General features: G+C 39.1%; 1 protein-coding gene across 5 annotated transcripts in view; it reads left to right on the top strand.

Annotated features, from left to right (window-relative positions):
* The first annotated feature begins 323 nt into the window (after positions 1-323).
* The window catches only part of PKIB (cAMP-dependent protein kinase inhibitor beta), a 45213-nt gene continuing 23508 nt past the window's right edge, over positions 324-22028 (top strand). Inside the window, exons 1-2 of one of the 5 annotated variants that reach the window (XM_015888378.3) lie at positions 325-498; positions 9264-9347. The gene's annotated coding sequence lies outside the window, so the exon portion shown is untranslated. Of the gene's footprint in view, positions 499-3715; positions 3761-8642; positions 8864-9263; positions 9348-20206; positions 20395-22028 lie in introns of those variants that run through there. The other 4 variants (XM_088140030.1, XM_025167784.2, XM_007429950.4 and 1 more) reach the window with 4 other exon arrangements.

Below are 22028 nucleotides of genomic sequence, written 5' to 3' on the forward strand. Positions count from 1 at the left end.
TTCACGCGATTGGCCATAACATATACTTTTAAATAATCTCTGGAGTGCTCCTTGTCCGTTCCCACAACTCATCCAGAATTTCCCCAGTCCTGGAAAACAGAGCGCCAATTTAGAGCAAAACAACACCATCCTACAAAAAGGGAAGGCGGCTCTGAACTTCCCCCCCTCTGCCCTGCTGTTTAACCAGATCCAGTTTCTGTAGCATACGGAAATCCCTTCCTCCCGGCGGGAGGGGGGAACGGGCAGAAAGGATTTCATAGGATCCACTAAGAAGCCACCGAGACCGAGTGCCCGCCTCCTTCCCGTCCTCATTCATTCCTATCGCCAGCTGCTGCTAGCGTATGACGGCGTCCTTCCTGGTTGTTAGTTTGCGAGGCTGCCTACCCGGTCGGCAGGCGGTGAACGCTTGAGATCGTGCGCGCAAAGCGGAGGCGGGCCGGGGAGTGCTGTGGCGCGAGCGCGTCTCCCCAGCTTTTCTTCGTCTGAGGCGACAAAGCGGTAAGCGCCGGACGAGGGTTTGCCCTCCCTGGGCTGGGACAAACCCCAAAGTTTCTCTTCACAGATTGGGGGCGGGGGAGGGGGCGTAGAAGCTCATAAGCGAGGGCGCCATGGAAATCTACCTATGCTGCTTCATCTCCCTCGAGTATTTCTGCTTAGAAGAGTAAAGCCAAACGTAAGAGCCTTTGAAGTATACTTTACGACCCCCGCCCTTGCCTTTGCCCGCATCTTGTTAACTGAGGACTGCGACGTTTATTATGCCGACCCATTAATAATAGTTGTTGCTTCTGGCTCAGAAGGGGAAAAACAAGCTGGGAATTGTTGAAAAGCACGACATTGTGGCCCAGGAACGTATCCCCGAAGCAGCAGAATATCTCCCCCACAATCTGGTCGCCTACCTTGGGATGCTGGGTGGGGTTGGGGTTCAGTTATCAAGGCTTCTTTTAAGGCTGCTGTCTGTGCGTCGACGAGTATTGCTAACCTTGGCTAGAAAGAGGGCATGTTTAAATTGAAGATGTAGTCTAGCCAGTGGGAGCGTTTTAACTGCAGGTGCTAGTGCAAATATCAACAGGTGTTCATGGTACTGTTCTTCCAAGGAAACCTCCAGGGAAGCCATTAGCCTGTAGTCCTTTAATGCATTGATGTGAATGTGAATGCATTTACTTGGGCTAAACCAAACTGTGGCTTGTTTAGCTTCAGAATAATGTGTTGTGTGAACCCAATTGTTGTTTATTTAAAACCATGGTTAAGGAAGTAATGGCTTAGTAAGATGTGAGATTGGCATCCTATTGAACGAAGGGGGAACTTTGAAGTTATGAATTGTGCATAGCTTTGTGGCATCAGAAGCCTTCTGAACTGCTGCTTTGGGAGCGTAATTGTTCACTCCTAGACTGAAAACTTTGCAAATAAAAATAAAAATCACAGGATGGTAGGTCAGATTGAGAGATAGTGGCTTATCAAAAATCAGCACGTGAGCTTTAGAGTTTAATCTATGAATTGCAGACATATTCTAGTGAATCTAAATCATATAAGACACTGAGCTGTATAGACATAAGCATCACACACTCTGTCCCACCATCCCATTTGTTTTCCTCCTGTTTTTTAAAGCCTGTTGCCTGATGAAGAGTTCTAGTAAAACTGAAAGCTTGCATCTATTGTTGGCCTAATGAAGGCATTGCCAGGGTGGATTTGTGACCTGGACTTATTTATAATTTGTGGTAAAGGAAAAGGACTCTGCACATGATCAGAGGCACTCTTTTTCATTCTTTTCCAAGGGTAGACATTTTGCCCCACACTATGTGCAATACTGTATTTATGGCACCTTAAATAACAAATGTATTACAGCATTAGCTGGAGCGGGAGACATTTTATGCCATAATGAGTCTCCTTTAAATTATTTCATCTGTGTACTGATAATTGGCCACTTGGTTTTCAACTAACTCAAAGAGTTGCTGAGAGATAGCAGTTAAGGAGTGAGTTGGGCAGCTCCCATTGAAAATCTTTCCATTCATGCCCCAAGCAAATTGCTGTTCAGCTCACTCCTCTACCAACTGATAATAATGTTCTGCCTTGTAGGGTAACACAAATCACATTTGTTGACAGGATGTGTTGTCATGCGGAGCAATAGATTCCTGCACTGCTTTTGATCTATTTCATTTATATTAACACTGCTAGTAATGGCTAGAGATTGGGGAGAGATAGTAATGGGGGGGGGGAATAAGGCTGGTATCAAGGGTTTTGCATTTTCCCATTCAAACCCTCCCTAATCCAGGCCTTTAAACATTAAAACCTTTCTTGATTTCATTATAATTTCTGGAATAAGAGATATCTTCTAGTAGTTTTCCTGTGCATCAGGCAAAATAATATTGTTTTAAAGAAGATGGTTTTTGTTCTGCAATGCTATTTCTTTCCCAGAGAAGAATGTAGAAAAACACTAACAGAAAGCACTGGTGCTGATATATTCTCAATTAACCAGGAAAAATAAATAGGCAATTGCCAGGGAGAAGTAAGTATGCAATTATTTTGACAAGTTAGGTTTGTTCTGAAATAGTTAACTTGGGGAGAAGAGCTTTTGTCATAAATACTACAGGGAAAAAATAAGTTTTTCCTTCTACCCAGTGAGAGGCTTTGGAAGAGAGGCTAAAATTTGTTGCAACACTCTAAGGACTTGTTTTATAATTAGCAAAAATGCCTGGTGCTCATCACCATCTTCCCTGGAAACTCTTTAATTGTCATGCTGGAATGGAAGCCAATTCTCTTTATTAGATTGTGACAGAAACACCAGTTTACTATTGTTGAGAAGCACTTTCTTCTTTCTTTGCCTTTTCTTGTTTATTTTATTGAAATCTAGTACTTAATTACTCAATTCTGAGAGTGCTGATCATTTGGATACAGAACAGTACCATCCATTTTCAAAAGGGAAATAAGCAGCAATTCAAGAAAAGATTCTTTAAAATAATTTTTAAAAACTGTAACAAACTTAACTTTCTAATCTTAAAACAAACCATTGAGGATTGAACAAAATCAGAAGGCACAAGAGCCTGACTCAATAAAGGGGAAAAACCACCGAAAATATCCAGAGAGTACACTGGAATGACATATCTTATCTTGACCAGCTAGAATTTTGAACAGGAATACTGCAACACTTTGTTATGTATCTCACTTCTATGTTTTATATGTTTCTGTAGCCGATTAGTATGCATCCCCCCCCCCCGGGAAGATTTAAATGATAAAAGATGAAACCTGATTTTAACCAGTGGTGGGAACCTGTTTTTTTCTTGGTCTATATCATGTGAGCTGTAAACTGCTAAGAAAAAAAGCCCATTCACTAGGCAGATATATAACCCTGGTTCTGCAACCAGACTTTACTTGAATGGAGAAATGTGCACTCCAAAATTCCTAGTAAAAGTAACTTGGGAGGATTACAATAGAAATAAATCTGTTCTGTGTGATTAATAGAGGCAAAGTAAAATCTCCTTCAGCTTAAGTTGTCCATGCAGTTTTCTTGGCAACAGCTTGAAAGCAAAGAATTTCCTGTGCTTTGTTTATTTACAGCAGTAAAATCATTGTGGGGTGGGTCAAATCCACCATAGACTAGCGTGTTTTGTGGATCTCTATAGGACATTGTGAAACTTCACTTGCTTCCTCTACCCAGGGTTATTTGGAGTACCAGGACATTACAGATAATGGGAGCTTTGGGGTTCTTGTTCCATGTCTGTGAAGAGGCGTGCTGACACAATTCCTGCGTAATGCTGACAAAGGGGTAGGGAGAAAACAGACTTATTTGTTATAAGGACTCAGTGGAAACTCAGAAGGAAATATTGTGGCAGCTTAGAATGCTTGTCTCTTGAACAATGTGACTGATTACTATGATTAACCTAAATCAATCCACTGTAAAATGAAGGTCTTTTCTTTGAAGGTTATGGACCATAATCTACCACTTTTGTCCAGTGAAGGTTAGTAGATAGATGTTTTTTGACCTTCCAGCCTAGGGCTGAGAGAGAGCGACTGGCTTAAAGTCACTCAGCTGGCTTCTGGTCCTAAGGGAGGACTAAAACCTGGGTGTCCCTGCTCCTAGTCCACCACCTTAACCACTAGAGCACATTGGTTCTCATTGTGTCTGATTACTGGGCTATAAATTTGAAGTGCAATGTTTGGTAACCTGAACGTTCTTTTTGTTTCTTGGCTTAATGAATAGCTTTACATGGTAGCTAAATTTAGCATCTGGTTTTACTGTGGTGTAAACAAGCAGAAACTCGAGAAATAAAGAATTTTTGTTGTTGTGCTTATGAATCTATAGCAATGGGATGTAATACATGGCCTACTGAAACCTAGATTGCTCACCCTTCAAGTCCTTCCAAAAGTTGGTATAAAATTAGCCACCTTAAGTGCCCTCTGAGTAGAAAGAGGGCTATACACCAAATTAATAATGTTTAATATGATAGGGAAATAATTAAACGCACTGAGAAAGCAAAACTGGACAACTTTAAAAATTTGCTTATTTTGCAGATAAGAGACACACACAGATTTTCATTTTTTTTAGCAACTTAGGAATGACTTCACCTTACTCCTTTTAAAAATGTTAAGTCATCTATTCTTTGCCTAAGATAAATGTATCCTTTACATACTTCAGCTATAGAGAATCCTGTTATCTATAATATACCTTTAAGAATGTACACTCAATTTTCCTTTTAATAAGTAGTCATTGATCTGCTTTACAGAACAGCTTTTAAACCAGAGTTCACATTTCAGCCCTGCTGCCAAACACCCAAGACTATTAGATTTTATAATTTCATGATGAGTACTGTGAATACGAAAGCTCCACATGTATCATTTGTTCAAACACAGCCACAGTTTCTACAATTCTAAGAATTAAAGAGGGAAAAAACCCCTCACAACTATATGTGCTTGTTCAGTTCAGCATTAGAGAGTTCTTGGGAAATGAGCTTCCCCCAACGTTTGATTACTGTTACTTCTTTGGATATGACTAAGGCAATTGAGTTATTTGTATTATTCTTTTATGTGAACGAAAAGCAGGGTTGTTACAGCAAAGCATATGAGAACAAGCCCTCCCCCTCCCTAAAGCCCATCAAGTGCATTTTTAACAGCATTGTAGTTAGCAGGACTTTTTTCCCAAAAAAACAGATCATAGGTGCTTTGTATTAGGCCTCTGCAAGTCAAGTCCAACCTATTTTGTTGAACTGATCTGAAAAATTGGATCAATTTTAAATCAGTTTGAATGTTTGAATGGATTTGAGATGGGCAATTGACCATCCAAGAATTGAGACAGGCTGAATGTCCAGTTTGATTCAAACAAATATCTTATGTGCATGTACAGATAGGGGGTATCTGCAACAAATGCCCAGGCTTCAAAACAGTGGGCATGATTGGCCATCAAAGCACCATTCCTTTTTAATATGTGCCTCACCCTTTGCATGTATGTAAAAGGGTAAGGCTTTATTTGCCCAATTCTGCCCCCTTTGGAGCCAGTGACAATCACTATGGATGGGATGCCCTGTGTACAAAAATCCTTTTCATGGTCTGAATCAGATAGTTTGAGCAGATTAGACAAATCAAGCATCCAGAGCTTCCATTAAGTTGACACAAAGATTTGCAGAACTAATAGCATGCACGTGATCCAGTGTATGACATTATGACTTACTCAGTAAGATGACTGTTGAATGTGATGCCTTAATGGGCAAATGTGCAATTTTGTTGCATATAAATCATCTGGTCTTGGTTCTTTATCTTTGGCTAATTCAAATGCATTGTTGCTCTTGACTTCTTCAGTGTGGCTTTAAAAATTTGCTGGTTTTTTTACACTTGGGATTTGCTTTACTGGTAGGTAAAACCATTGCAGGAAATAACCAAATCCGATTAGCAAATAATGTTTCAAGTAATATTTTAGCCAAGATTAGCTGTAAATATTTTGAAAATATCCCAGGAGCACAAAACAAGATTGTTAAGAAACATTTAAACAAAGATAATGCTGAAAACAAATTGGAAGTATCTTCAAGGATTATCTCATCAAACCTGTAATGTGGCAGGATTTATGCATATCTAATTATATAAGCACGTCTTTTAAATTACTGTCTGTATTCTTAAGAAACTGCAAGAATATACCATGAAAGAAAAGTTACCCTTGAAGAGTTGACAGAAAAACAATCATAAACATAAAGCAAAATCCATTAGAATGTCCAGCCTCCCCAGTTTGTCAACTTAGGTTTGCTAAGGCCAGCTGAAATCAATCCTGGGGATTTTTCCCATCCAATAAATGCTTGCATTGACTTAATAACTGGTCATTAAAATTAATTGCCTGTAAAGTAAAGCTTCTCACATACAAACACTAATTGATCCCTCTCTGCATATACTGATCTCACACACAGAGCCATACAAGTCCATGCAAAGAAATATGCACACAGATTCATTCTGCTCCTTTTTTTTTTTCTTCAGTAGAATCATTAAAAAAAAAAGTTAATATGATTCTGGATCAACTGCTGCATATTAAAGCTGCCTATGTTATTCTTGGCTACATCCTCAATAATTTTAATGTATTGAAATATCACGAATTGTGGATCTGGAGGGCATAGAGGTTGGCTAAAGCTGCAGATGTGTGCTATAAAAATCCAGGCAAAGAATGTCAGCAAAGGGCATATAGAAAACTCCAACTCTAGTGATTATTCTCAGTTTTGTGGTCCGCATCTGGGTTGACTAAAAGAACACAACACCAGAAGGAAAAATCAACACCAGATTTGTAGCAATGGACTATTGATATCTCTTATTTATCAATATTTTTTTCAACCAAGGAGCAAGGAAGACGACTTTCAAACAGTATGGTCAATGTTTTGTTCTGTTAATAACATTTTTCTTTTCGCACTTTTTTTAAAATGTTATGCTTATCAGTTTTGAGTGCATGTTTATCATTTAATATTGGTCTATGTAGTTATACTTTTATTAGTTTAGCAAAAGAAAGAAAATAAAGAAGACAGTTAGGATGCAGAGGAGATAAGATGATGGGGCAGCTGTACTGGGAAGGGATGGAAGAAAAAACAACATGGCGTGAGTGGGAATACTAGTAAAGGCTTTTAAGCAATGTGAGAAGAACATTTCTAATAATATTTATTGTTATTTCAATTTATAACCTTTTTATTTATGGGGGTTTATTTATTTATTAAATTTATCCCCACCCATCTCCCCCTAATGGGGGACTCTGGGTGGCTTACAATTCATTAAAACAATAAATAAAAATACAATTACAGTGGTACTTCGGGTTACAAATGCCTCTGTTAACGAACTTTTTGGGTTACGACCAGCTCCGGCCGCAAAAATTTACCTCGGTTTGCGAACTCCGCCTTGGGGTATGAGCAGGATACGCGGCCATTTTCCCTTCTGTGACACGGTCTGCGGCCATTTTTCCGCCCCTGACACGTGGTCCGCGGCCATTTTCCGCCCCTGACACGTCTGTGGCCATTTTCCGCCCCTGACACGTGGTCTGCGGCCATTTTTCCACCCCTGACACGTGGTCCGCGGCCATTTTTCCGCCCCTGACACGTGGTCGTAGGGAGGGGGCCTCTCCCTCCAAGCAATAGCCGCCTCCCTGTCCTCCACGCCAGAACGAATTAACGATAATTACATTGAACCTTATGGGGAAATTTCCTTTGGGTTGCAACCAATTCGGGGTGCGACCAGAGTCACGGAATGAATTAAATTCATAACCCAAGGTTCCACTGTACATAAAACCTAAAAACTATATAAAACAATTACTAAAAAAGAAAGAGTCCAGGAGGCCGATGGTACAGAGCAGCAAACGTCAGGGCTCTAAGGAGCTAGCCAACCCCACACCTGATGTCTTCCCTTCCCACCCCAGGCCAGATGGCAGAGCCAGGTCTTCAAATCCCTCTGGAAGGCCAGGAGTGAGGGGGCCAATCTCACCTCCGGGGGCAAGATATTCCAAAGACCGGGGGCTACAGCAGAGAATTGTAGAGAATCTGTAGAGAAGGGTTTCTTTGGAAATCCAGCTCTAATGAATGAACTTCATTTGGGAAGAAATAAGATGTTGGATGATAGGAGAAATAAAAATGAACTTATCAAAGAGCTGTACCAAAAAGTTGTTCTTAAGTTAAAAAGCAAGCTTAACACTTCACACTGTTCTTTAATTGTGGTGATTTGCCAGTTTACTGACATCTGAGTTGAAGATCTAGAGTTCCCAAAGGATCTGTTTGATACACATCGTTCTGACCAGAGATGGGAGAGACTGTCTGTCCATTGTGAATCCTTAGTATGTGGGGGGAATGCCATAATGAGAAAATTTCCTGAAAGTTACCCAGAAATAAAAGAAAATAAGCACTGAGAGCATTTTTCCTGCTGGAGTACCCTTAAGAACTCTAATTTGGAATATCTGAGCACTTGTAGTAATTGAGTGAAGCTAAGTGCATTAAAAGCCCAGTGAGTCTAAAGTACTACTTCCTTGGCTTTTCTGACTTCCTCTTTTTTTTTAGGTGCATACGTCACGTCAGGGTGTGTGTTTTCCCTGATGCAAAACTCTTTAGAGCTTTTGATCCAGGAAGCAGTATATCTTAGAATAGCCTTCAGCCATGTCATAGTCCAGTACCATGGGCAAATATCTTTTTTCTTTGTTTTCTAGGGAGTGATCAAAAAAAGGAATAAGATCAGCTTTGACAAAGAGTCCTGGTTCTTATCATTTTGCATTTTGGTTACAACCCCCTCAGCCTGGTTACAGTCCCCAGGCCAGGAATTGTAGTCCAACTGCTTGGAACTAGATTCAGAGAACAACTTTTATAACGAAGCTTAACTGAAAAGTCCTACTCGTTCAGTTGTCTCTAGAAATTGTCATTTGTCTGGTCAGGTGTGTCCTCTGAACATCCATGTTGCTTTGTTTTCTTTTGCTTTCTTTTTTCATTGTATTGAAAGGTAAAAACTAGCATGCTAATGGTACCTTACATTATAATTGATGAGGCTCCAGTGTGTCTCTTGGTATTTCTGACAAATTACACATTGTGTATGGTTTTTTCCTCCCAAACAAGCAGGACTTAAACATTTGGGGTTGCTGTTTTGTGACAAATGTATTTAAAGCAGATTAAAATGAATATTATCCTTCCAAAGTGAGCAGGTATTTGTCTTTTTCTGGCGTGAGCCCAGAATATTATTGGCCTGGATCGGATGTATGTTCTGCATTTTTAGTCATTTATTAAGCATGGCCTCAATAGTTGAATAACTGCCTACTTCTCTTTTCATTGAAATCACAGCTGTGTTTGGACTTCATGGAATCCAGCCCAGGTTGTAACAGGACATTGAAGAAACAGGGCTAAAGAAAAATTCTGAAACCAGAAGTAAGTCTTTTCTGAAAGAGGAAAGCTCTCCAGGAAAGTATTGCATGAACGCTGTCTTATACTGTAGCTATCAAGTTTGCTACCACATCTGGGGTGCAAAAATCCAGACAATCCTTAGATGGCAGCAAAGAGTGTTTTCTGTATCTCATTCCAGCTCAGATATGGTAGCTGCATTTGAATCACTGTCCATGTGCTTTATACTTTACATAATAATAACAATAGTAACAACAATAATATATTAAATTCATTTGCGCCGACTCTCGGTGACTCATTTAAGCATGGTTATTTGAACAACCACATTTTGGCTTAATTCAAGGAATGGACCCAGCCCAAGCTTGTTACCTGTGAATCCTGGGAGTAGAACTGAAAATGATCAGTTTTGTTAGAAGAGTGGAAGTTACAAAAGTAGCCAATGTCTATTCATTCACATGGAGTAATATACTAAAGTGGTGAGCTAGCAAAGATTAAGAAATGAACATAGGTTCTCTATGTATGTTACTTTACTAGAGGGGTTTCTACTTTTCAAACCTAGGCAATTAAAAGTACACAGCTACATAAGTTGTAGATTTGGAAAGATTCCATTCTGTATTTAAGTTGTGAAGCTGTCAGCAATGCTCACTTATTTCCAGTTTGTTTCATGGCGCAGGTTTGATTCGGTGTGGTTTGGTTTGGTTTAAAGAAATTAGACAACATGGATGGTGAGGGGGCTATAAATTTATTTTATCTCCTTTTTGCGTGGTGGGACATTTTTCTTATCCCAAGATCCACAGTGATTTGGCAACAGGCCTGAACTCTCCTGTTGGTTGGTTTGGTCTTCTAGGCAGTTAGGAGTACCAAACCAATCTAGCAAAGCTAAACAGGGTTGGACTTAGTACATGGATGGGAAACTGCCACTAAATCCCAGGGCTGTTGTAATGGATGGCATGAGTGGAGAAGATTCTGGAATGGAACTTCAAGGTTCTCAGAAGGGGGGAGAGACATTCCAGGGCAAGCACCTCCTCAGCCCACAGCAAGAGTGTGGGAAGACGAAGAGGATGAGGCTGGCCCCTCTCTAGAGGCTCACGGGTTATAGCCACTAGTTGCTTTAGCATAGGTTGAGGCTGGCAAGATTGATGTCAGGTTCAGCCCAAGAACAACAACGAGACAATCCAGTACAGTTCAGTTCCTTTATTAGCTTGTACCTAATAGAATCTCGCCAGACTCAACCTACGCTAAAGCAACTAGTGGCTATAACCCGTGAGACTCTAGGGAGGGGCCAGCCTCATACTCTTCGTCTTCCCACACTCTTCCTGCAGGCTGAGAAGGCGCTTGCCCTGGAATGTCTCTCCCTCCTCCTGACAACCTTGAAGTTCCATTCCAGAATCTTCCCCGCTCATGCCATCCATTACAGCTGTAAGATAGACTGGGGAAGTTTTAAGAAAAGCACTCTGAAAGAAGGCACTGGGAAACAATTTCTGTATTTTTGCGAAGAAAACTGTATGAGACATGTTTTTGAAGTCAGCAGGAGCGTACCATGACTTGAACAAGGCAACCTTTTTATCAGTCAAGGAAAGGAAAGGTCAAAAAGAAGATGACTGCAGGCCAGCTTCCAGCTGTTTTTGTGGGAGATTGGGGAATGGAAATGGAGTGGCATGGAACTTTCCAGACAGTCCGATTGCTCCCCGTTGAAAAGCATTGTGTGGCTTTTCTGCCTTTTCCTCTTTAATAGATTTATATGGACAAAAATACATAGTAGGAAATCTGGGTCTTACAGTTAGAAAGCAGTGTTAACCAAATCCTTTTATGATTGAGACAAGGCAATTTCACAGAAAAGGCTTTTTTAAATTTAATAATTCTTATATTGGCTTGATTTTTCATTGTCTCCTTTTTAAAGTGGAAAATCGGGCTAACATTTGATAGGGTAAAGTTCAATTCTTTCTCATATATTCCAGCTCTAATTCTTGAAAATGGAAAGAACAGATAAAGGCCACAATCCAGAATGTATGGGGATACTTGTAATGTTCTTTTAGGCAGTTCAAGTTCTCTTACAGAATTTGAAATGATCTTTTAGGAGGAAGGTGAGGAGTTTTCTTTGAAAAAAAATTAAAATTCACCACTGATTTTTTCAGTTGTTATTCCAAGGGGTGAAGTTGTTAAAATAGACTGCTTGTTTATTCAAGGGGGTGTCCAAAGGGGGGGTGTCAAAAAAGACCACAACTTTTGAAGCCCCACTTTTATTTTTTACATGTGTTTTAATTCCCATAAGTTCTGGCCACTGTGGCCTGTGGGCAAGGATTATGAGAATTATAGTTCAACATGTCTGGAGACACCAGCATTCCTGGTGTAGAGTAACAGGTATAACTTTTGTATATGATTTTCAATTATAATTCTATACAATTTTAGGTCTTACAACCCTTGTGATATATTGCTTTTATTTTATTTTTTTCTCCTTGAGTGATGAACAAAAAAATTATGTGGAATTTATGATCTGGATCTTTATTTAATGCTGTGAACTCTCATGAGTCATCAGTTAGAGGACTGCAACTGGTTTATTTTTGGTTTTGTTTTAATTTTCACCTTGATTTCAATAAGATACATTGACTTTTTGTGTTTTGCTTTTTACAATATGGCCATTTGGACATATGCACATAGTTGGAAATCAAACAGTTGCTCCCAAGTAAAAATGGTTAGCTATAAAAGGCTGTAACAGTGACAAGATTACTTAGCATATTTTAGAGATGATCTTCGTTGAACTGAGTTCACATATAGTATTGCATTCTTTTTCATCATAGAAACATTTTCATGAAAATGACCACTTGCTCAAAGAAAAAATGTGTTCTATGTCTATTTCTTATGGAATTTCTTTTGGTATATTTGCCAGTATCAGTGATATTCCATAGTAATTGGACCAAGAGTGAAGTATAGACTCCCTATAAGATGAAAGACCAAAAAATTCTAATGCTGTTTCAGTGTCCAAAATCGATAATGTTTTCAACTCATGTGCTATCTCTAGAAGTAGTGAGATTTATAAAATAAATTGCTTAAGCTAGTGATATTTTGGTTTCCTAGTTTGGGGGTTAAAGATTGTCATTGCTTTTCTTTAAAAATATGAGTAATAGGATCTTAACTTTATTAAAAACAAAAGATGATAGAAGTTGCAATGCTTAAACTTCCAGTTTAATTCTACCGTTGTTTCTGCATTTTTTAAAAAAAGCTAATATTATAAGCATAAGCTGTGATTTTGTTAACTGTAATTTACTGCAGGGACATACACATTGCATTAGACCATGATTATCTAGAGCGATAGAGTTCACCTATTATGTTAAACCATGATTTGTGTACCATCACTATGGTGTAGAAGCCACAACTGGCTAAGTTCACACAATATAATAATCTTTCTCTAGTCCACTATGAAGTGGGAAAGAGTTGTCTATTTTTTTACTGGCCACTGTATGGTCAATCAGCCATTTGATTTTTCATGTAGAGATATTCACAAAAATAACTCAATCTGCATAATATAGCATGTCATTATATATGGTCCTGTATTTGTACATTTTGAAGAGGCCTGGGCCTGATGAGTTGAGAGCTTCTTTAAAGAGTAAGCCAGATGCTTTTGTACTCTTAGAAGAGCAAATATAAAAAATTTAGCAGCACCAGCATTCTTATTCTTTGCTCTTAAAACACCATCTTTAAATGGCTTCCCAGCAGCTGGGAAAGAACTCTGAAAGCTTCTGCTTAATGAAGTCTCCAGAGGAAATAGAAGTTCTCTGCTAATCTGCTATTAGGATTTATTTAAGGTTTCCTGAAAGATGGATTGTGTCTATTACTGATCTGGCTATAATTATGTAAACAGGTGGAAAGCTCTTCTCTGTTTGCAAATTAGCTAGGAGTTGTGTCTGGACTTGTGAAAGTGCATATGGTCTCTGAGACATTATGTAAAAATCCATAATTAAGAATGGAGGTTATATTTGCCTCTTAAGGGTTAGAAACTTTTGGTGACTGGAATTTGCTCTGAAGGAGGTTAAAAGCTTAAAAGGATTAAGATAAATGCATGTTTATCTGTATCTTGAATAAACAGTGACTTTCTTTGTTGGCAAAATGTTATGAATTATTTCCATTTTTCCTTTAAATGCAGATCTCAAGTGCCTTTGCCCTACTCATTTCATTTTGTGATGGGATTTGCACCTTGTACTTTACCATCCTGTGGGTTGTTTGGTTTTAGGTTAGGGTGCTTTGTGAACCTAATCTCAGAATTAGCCCAGGTTAATCATCCAGACTAAGTGCCAAGGACTTTTTACAGCAGAATATGCTGTGGCTGTGAACAAAAAGCCGTAATAAGAAACAGTTGGCTTTTCTTCAATCTTTTTAAAACCAGCATTCACCTCTTATCCTAAAATAAAGATTCATATGGATTTATTTATGAGCCACCTAGAGTCACTCATATAGTGAGATGGGCGGCATATACATTTGATTTATAAATATAAAATAAATAAATAAATCCAAGAACTAGTCAGTCTACTTCTGGCTCAGATAAGCCACACAGGTGTTGCCACCTGCCCCTCACTAATTGGGTTTCTTTGGGAACCCTACTGGTAAGAACAAACAGGCTCTCCAGTCCCCCTGTTGACATTAGCCAGAGGAACACCCTCCATTTCTGCTTCACAGAATGGATCTGTGGCTTCCAGGATTCACTGCCACAGTGAGACTGGGGTGTGCTGGGGCAACTGGGACAATGTTGTACAAATGTATTATTAATAATTATTACAGTATCATGTGTGTGTGTATGTGTTTTGTTTGTGGAAAAAACATTAATCATAATAAAAAGTAAAACAACCATAATAATAAAATAATAAAACAATTCTGGGGCTGTTCTGAAAGAAGCCTAAGATAAGTCCTTTTCCCATTGCTGAACTGAAGCACTCTGCACACATCTTTCCATCAGCCAGATAGTATGAACTTTGCCATCCCCACTGCTGATCCTTCTTTTGCCTCTGTTTCAAGTCATTGCTGTCACCTGACTTCCCTCTTATGCAGTGTTTCTCAGCCTCAACAACTTTAAGATGTGTGGACTTCAGCTCCCAAAATTCCCCAGCTAGCCGTGAGAAGCACTGTTCTAATGTAATGGGTGACAAATTTTACACCCCTTAAAAGCAGCAGCATGGTTGCCATGGTTAGGTGCCAGTGGGGAAGGGCCCAAAGAAACCCAGTTGGTTGATACTTCCTCTGCCCATCTTGTTTGCCTTCTACAATATCTTGTCTTTTTTACATAATCTGTTTTGTTATTACTGTCATTACATATAAGTAATGCCAATATGTAGAGACCAAATGAGACATTGGAAAAGATCCTAAAAGGTAGTGGGATTCTACTGTTTGAGACAAAATACTTGGTGTGAGGCAAATAAGAGGCCTTGCTCCTCTCCCAAACACTACCCCTTCTGAAAAAAGGATTTCTGGTAGCTCAAGAGTGAGAGTGATCTTTTTAAACAGCATTATTAAAATATTAAAAAAGAGGAAAAGATGGTAACAGGCAATTAATAAATAGGAAGAGACCAGTGCAAGATCTTACTCTTGTAGAAAAGCTCAGTCCCAAACCAGGATGCTGAGGCTTTAAATGAGTTGCAAGCTGGGGAGAAGAGAAGACATCATCAGTCTGTACCACACTTCTGTCCTTTGTTTTCCTCAGTATTTAATTGGGTTGTTAAGCAGTCTTGCACCTGTATCATCTTTCTTCCAATAGGCTGGCAACCTGCTTAAATAACTACCTCATTCTTTAAATCTGGGTTCCTCTTGAGCCCAACAGGCTTCAGAGAATTTATGCTTCTGAGAAGGAACAAACAGAAGGCCCTCTGGGCCCACCTTAAATTCCAGCTCTGTGAAAGCAGAGAATTGAGAAAAAGCATGAGCAAAGGAACCAGCCTTCCTCTCCTACAGCATTTTTTCATCCTTATTTCATGATCAAACTACCTTTAAAAACAAAAAGATCTTGGATGGATGGATGGATACTTGACAATGAGGGCAGTAGCTAACTTCCACAAATCATGTTTATGGTTTTCTTTCAGGAAAAAGAACCATACTGTATAGTATAATGAAGCTCGTATGTGTAGTTCCTGTGCATCATTCTTCTGAACTATTTTCTCCTGAAACTTGTTTCTTATAATTACCACTTGATCTGGTGTACAGTAGAGATTTCTCCCCTGTACTGTGAATGCTGTCTGCTAAAAAACGGAATTGAAATGGTGCACCAGTCCCAACAATCAAAGCCACCTGGTTGTTTGTGAGATAGTTGTGTTTCGCTTCCCCTTTCGTTGCTGTGAAGCAGAAATGGAGGGTGTTCCTCTGGCTAATGTCAACAGGGGGACTGGAGAGCCTGTTTGTTCTTACCAGTAGGGTTCCCAAAGAAACCCGATTAGTGAAGGGCAGGTGGCAACACTTGTGTGGCTTATCTGAGCCAGAAATAGACTGACTAGTTCTTGGATTTATTTATTTATTTTATATTTATAAATCAAATGTATATGCCGCCCATCTCACTATATGAGTGACTCTAGGTGGCTCATAAATAAAAATGATAAAAACAATAAAAATCTTACAAAACATACAAAATATACAGAATTAAAAACAGAGGATGGGATTCTTAGGGCTGTAAACTAAACTGGAGAACTGAAAAAATATTCCTGAAGACGGTACTGGCACACTGTTGCTGTGCTGTTGCCCTGAAAATTATATGCCCAAATTCTATGAAGTCAACAGCATTCAAGCTTGACTTGAAAGAGTTTTATTTTTACCTATACCTTTTCAAGCTGCTGATGTAATGCAAATTTTAAATTGATGTATATCAGTAGATGGAATGAAAATTTTCAATATAGCTGTAATGTTAGTCTACCAGTTCGCTAAGATCCAGTGTATAATTCCCTAATGCACCTATGTTGTTCAGTTTTTGCTTAGGGCAGTGTAAACCCACCCATTACAGCTTACTGTTTTATGTAAACCAAGCTCATATGGCTTGTTCAATAAACCTTGTGTGTTGGTTTGTGACTCCAGCTGCTGATCCACACAGTGATCTATCCAGAGTCCTGTATCAGTGTTTTTGGATTCTGACTCAGGCTTTCATCATGGTAGCCAGGGTTTGTTGAATAAGCTCCAGTAGTTGGTTCTGTATATAACACAAACTCATAAGCTATTATTCATAAAGCCCAACAGTGAGGTTTCCTAGACCAAAACTAGGTAACTAAGTAGAGTATTATGTCATAATAATTGTGAAATTCAGACAATGGTTTTTGGGTCAAAACTATTTTTAAAAAAGGGGAGAGGGGAGAGAACAACAACAAGGAAAGGCTCCTTGGGTCTTTATTCTCTCTTGACCCAAATACTGGTCCTGATATAGACATAATTAAGCATCAATAGAGGTGAATATGTGTAGCTCAGGGTTCAACTGTGGAGTCCTTGGGGTTCTCTGAGTTTGGTTCTTTTCTTACAAACGTTTCATTACCCAGCTAGGTAACATCTTCAGTGCTAAAATGGGATGGGGTTTGCTCTCTATTTATGTGCTGTGGCCTGCCTTGCCAGTGCTGGTAAGGGTAGGGGTTTTGTTTTGCTCCTCTGGTAGTTCTTTGATTGGCATGTGTTTGCTGCTTGATTGTGTGCCTGGTGGTAACCTTTGCTTATCTGAAGCAAAGATGACTGAAGCGTCATCTACAACATACGGTGTAAGGACTGTAACAAACACTACGTAGTACAGACAGGCAGAAGACTAGCAGAGTGCATCCACGAACACCAACTAGCAGTCAGAAGACATGATGAAAATTCCTTAATCTCACAACACATGGACAGATTCAACCATACCTTTAACTGGGAAACTCTCAGCATCTTAGACCAAGCTAAATCCAAATATGCAAGAGAATTCTTGGAAACCTGGTATTCAGACAGGGAACCAATTAACAGACACATAGAGATTAACAGCATCTACATACTATTCCAAAGAGACAAAAGATCAGAAGATCGGCTCACCAGCAATCAATTACCAGCAATCATTACCCAGATAAGCAAAGGTTACCACCAGGCACACAATCAAGCAGCAAACACATGCCAATCAAAGAACTACCAGAGGAGCAAAACAAAACCCCCATCCTTGCCAGCACTGGCAAGGTAGGCCACAGCACATAGAGAGCAAACCCCCTCCCATTTTAGCACTGAAGATGTTACCTAGCCAGGTAATGAAACGTTTGCAAGAAAAGAACCAAGCTCAGAGAACCCCAAGGACTCCATAATTAAACATATTTACAACCCAGGCATTTGAATGCAGGAGATGAGTAAGTGCCTACATTTCTTAACTGAAAGGGAATGGAAAAGATGTTTTGTCTGGCTAAGTTTTGGTATGTGTACTCTCTGTAGGATTTCTCAATTTTATTTCATTACATCAGGGTGGGTGAGTTGGGTACAAGCTGAAGGGTTGCAGAATTTTGCTCAGAGCCTTGATCTTTGTTGAATATATTATCACAAAGTGAAGAAAAATCAATAGTTGACTTTAAACATTTACAAGTTGCAGATTTTAGATTTTAAATGTATTAATGATGGACACAAACTTGCATCAGTTAGCTTTAACATATTGTTTGTCATATCCAGTTTGATGCCATTCATACTTCATAAACATTGTAGAACACAACTCGTATGAGATAATATTAGCAAGCTCTATAGTACAGCAGATATTAAGAACATCAGTAAAAGCTCCATAAATAATTTTAGAAGCTGTTGGAAGTTCATGTACCTTTAAATTGCTTGTTAATATATTACACTTCTTTATTATTTTGAAAAACAAAAATATAGATACCTGGCTCATATTAAAACAAAAAACAAAACTAAATATGTAAACCAAAATGCAAAAGCACCCTGTTGAACTGATGTGAAATTTTATTTTTTTCCCTCAGATAAAGCACATTTGATCCACTTATTTTGCCTGAAATAGCAATTCATAGCAAGAGTTTTCAACAGCCAATCTGGCAATAGAGTAATCAAGTGTTACGATTCTATGTCTTTTGACTTTGTCTGTGTTTTCTCAGCACACAAACCCAGAATTCCAAACAACAGTGGCTTAGTATTAACAAGCTTGATTGTTTGTTGCGGGCTTCTGCTGTCAATGGAACGGATTAAACATAATGCAAAAGTTTCTGTGGTTTATTTAGGGGACCAAGAATTTATTCTTGGTTTCCAGAGGGGAGCAAACCAAAATGCCTGGTTTGCACGTCATGCTAAAGAGTGTAGCTGTTCTCAATGGTAGAGAAAGCTGAGTGATAGCAATTGAGCAGGATGTGCCAGCACATTGTTTATATCCTGTTAAGCCAGAAATCTTCAGAAATCTGACTTACTGCAATGTTCAAGCACAGCTGTTCTTTTCATCTACACGGCAAGCAGAACTGTGGCAATTTATATTTATGCTGGTGCTGATTTCATTTCTTAAGATTACCACGTAAAATAAGTATCCTCTTTCTTCCCTTTCTTTTTCTTTTTTTCTTTATCGAAGAAGAAAGGTTTATATGTCCTGGCAGAATTAGTTGTTGAGATAGACAGCATCCATTTTCCTTAAAATGCATTTGAAGTAATTCGACATTTGCAGGCTGCATAATAAATCTATGCATGATATATCTTAGATGAGAGTTGGTTAATGGTTGTTTTGTAAAGCCTTTGCTCTTAAGAAACTTTTAAGAGTAAATGTCAAAAGTAGACTTATGCAGCAGAAGAATTAGAAAATCATCTTTCAGATGCAGCCTCAAGTGATTGTTCTCGTATAAATTATTTTGCTTTAAGACACATTTATAAAAGCCAAGCATTCTTACAAATTAGGCTGAAAAATCATGGCACTACTTTAGAGGCATAATAACATACTTGAACAAAATCATATCTCATCAAGAAGCTGGATTTCAGTTTTTAAAGAATTGTCAACCACAATTTGTATGGAAAATAAATTTATTATTTACTTCTTAGATTTATATTTCACCTATCTCACAGGAGCAGCTTACATTGCGGGGGGGGGGGGTGTCATTCCTCATTCTCATAATAACAACCCTATGATGTAGATTGAAAGAGAGAGTGACTGGCTCAAAGTCACCCAGTGAGCTTCCATATCTGAGGATGGACTGAAAATGTTCCCTTTTAATTTCCATATAAAGTCCAGATAGTAGCACTGGTAATACTGATGGTAGGAATGGAAACTCGTAAATGTGGGGAATTTGTAGAACACACTTCGTCTGTAGTACTAGTAATGATGGTGGTCTATAGTTGAGTTTCATTTTTAATACTAAGAAGTAGCAGCTGTGTCCTTCTGCAAAATGAAACTATTTGAGAATCTGATCCAACTGTTATTCCATTCTTCAGGTAGCATAGGGACTCTTGGGTCATATCATATCTTCATATCAATTCTCAATTTATATGCCAGATACAGTTCATAATCTGAATTCGTACACTTGAAACACAACTAGAAATGCCACTGGGAGATCTCCCCAGAGATAGGGGCTCCTGAATCTGATTGAGATGATGTCTGGGAAAGGGTATAAATGCTTTCTCTTTGTACTGCTTTCTCTGAAAATATTTTTCAAGACTATCTATCTGTCTATCAATCATGTTATTCAATTTGGATGCCCAGTATCTTTGTGGAGGGGACAGGATAGCCCCCTCTGCCAGATGTATAGCTGCTATCAAGATTAAGAGAAGGCAGCTGGAGATGTGATTCCCATTGGCTTAATGGTTGTGGAAGGAAAGTCTGGCAGTGGCTAGCTTTTGCTTTTCCTTCCCTTTGTTTTCTTCCCTGAGACTCTAAGGCAGCCTGAAGGACATTATACCACACCTGGTTTCAGTTATAAAAGTAAACCAGGGTGTGTCAATAGGTGCATTTGGAAGAAGGTTTATGTCGTGTGGGAGAGCCAAAAGCAAACATTTGCAGCCAAGGGAGTGGAGCAACCATCAGCTCAACAAGCAACTGAGGTAAAGGAGGAACAGGCTTGGACTTCCCCAACCAGCAGCAGACAAGCTGAAGGAAGAAGCAGAGCCTAGCAGCTTCACCACTCCAGCAGCAAAGCTGGTAAAGTATCTTTCCTTTCTGTCACAGCACAGACAAAACCACTGCTTCAGTAGTTTGGAAAAGCAGCTGACAGACGCCAACTTTCAGGTCACTTAAAGGTGACTAAAGACTTTGGTTGAAGCTCAGGCAACAGATTGCTATAGATGGTGTGAGAATAAGATAGAGACATAGGTAGTGGTATATAGTATAAGCCTAGTAATAAGTATGTTTGTTAATTGTTTGTTAGTAAAAGCCCCCTGGAAATCCAGGGGGGATAAAACCAGTCTGTATGGTGCTGGTCTGTACCATTTCCCAAAAGAACTTCTCACAAAGGTCTCTTTAGTTCTACATTCATCCTCATAGTTCCTCAAATGAGGTGGTATTTTCATTTAGTTGCACTTCCTCTCAACTACAACAGACTTTCTTCTATCTTTTTATCATAACTAAAGAATAGTTACCTAAATCAATGGCAGGCATGCTCCCTGGCCAGGTTACAGTCCTCTGTTGTTGTTTTTTTCCTTTATAGTCAGTACACTCTAATGTAGCTTGTACTTTATTATTTCCTAGTTCATATTGCACTTAGGGGTTTTATTGTCTCAAAGCCTTTGTGAAAAGGAGTATTGACAGAAATAAAAGGAACCAACCTGACTTCCAGAACTCCCAATAAGGCCTTTTTCGCTTCTCACCATTAGATGTGTCTCCAGTGGTGGCAAAACAAAGTGAAGAGTGTTCTCCAGAAGGTCTGAAAAAACCAACAGGCATGTAAAGGAAAATAAGATATTTTGAATTATCTCTCTATCTCTGGGGTGGGAGGACCCCTAAGAACATATTTCTTCTTCTCCAGGAAAGCCTCCTGAAGATCCAGCAAGCTAAATAGCTATAGAATGGTCAATTGGGAGAGAAAATATTGGAAGCAATAACAAAATGCCTGCTTCAGCTTCTTACAGCTTATAGTTGCAGGTAGTCCTCATTTAGCAACTATTTGAAGTTACAGTGGTGATGAGAAAAGAACTTTGCAACCAATACTCACATTTATGACCTTTGCAGGTCTGTAAAGCAAAGGAAAGCTGAAGTAAGATAAACAGTCACAGTTTCACTTAGCAACCATTTTGCTTAACAACTGAGTCACTGGTCCCAATTGTGGTCACTAAATTAGGACTACCTGTACCTAGGGAGAGGTGTAACTAGGTGGCTGACACCCTGAATAGTAGCAGTCCTGTTTGAGGCTATGTGCTGAAACCTTTTGCTGCAGATGCTGCTTTGTGCTATGTTCTTGAAGAGTGTAGTTAGCCAATCAAACTGATATGGAATGGAAGACTGTTATAAAATGGAAAGTCACTAAGCCAAGGTTTAAAAGTCAGTGAGATAGATAAATGGAATTAGATTTGTGGGTTTACTTTAGATTAGCAGCATCCCATCAGCTTATTGGTTTGTTTTCTTTTCTCACATGTACATTCAGGGGAAAGGCAGTGAGTCAGAGCAGAAGGCCCTGTCGTGAATTGGATGAATTTAACATTCATTCTGTTCATCTCTTTACAAATGGAAGCTATGGAGATGAGTGCGACTTTCTGAACTCAATAACTAGTGGACATCTGCCCCCCCCCCCAAAAAAAACAAAGCTTTAAGCAAAGACATTATAGGGTCAGAAAAAACAA

This window comes from Python bivittatus, unplaced genomic scaffold (assembly GCF_059951505.1).
Source record: "Python bivittatus isolate LINGU-HERP-01145 unplaced genomic scaffold, Pbiv_v1 ctg000020_np1212, whole genome shotgun sequence".
NCBI lineage: Eukaryota > Metazoa > Chordata > Lepidosauria > Squamata > Pythonidae > Python > Python bivittatus.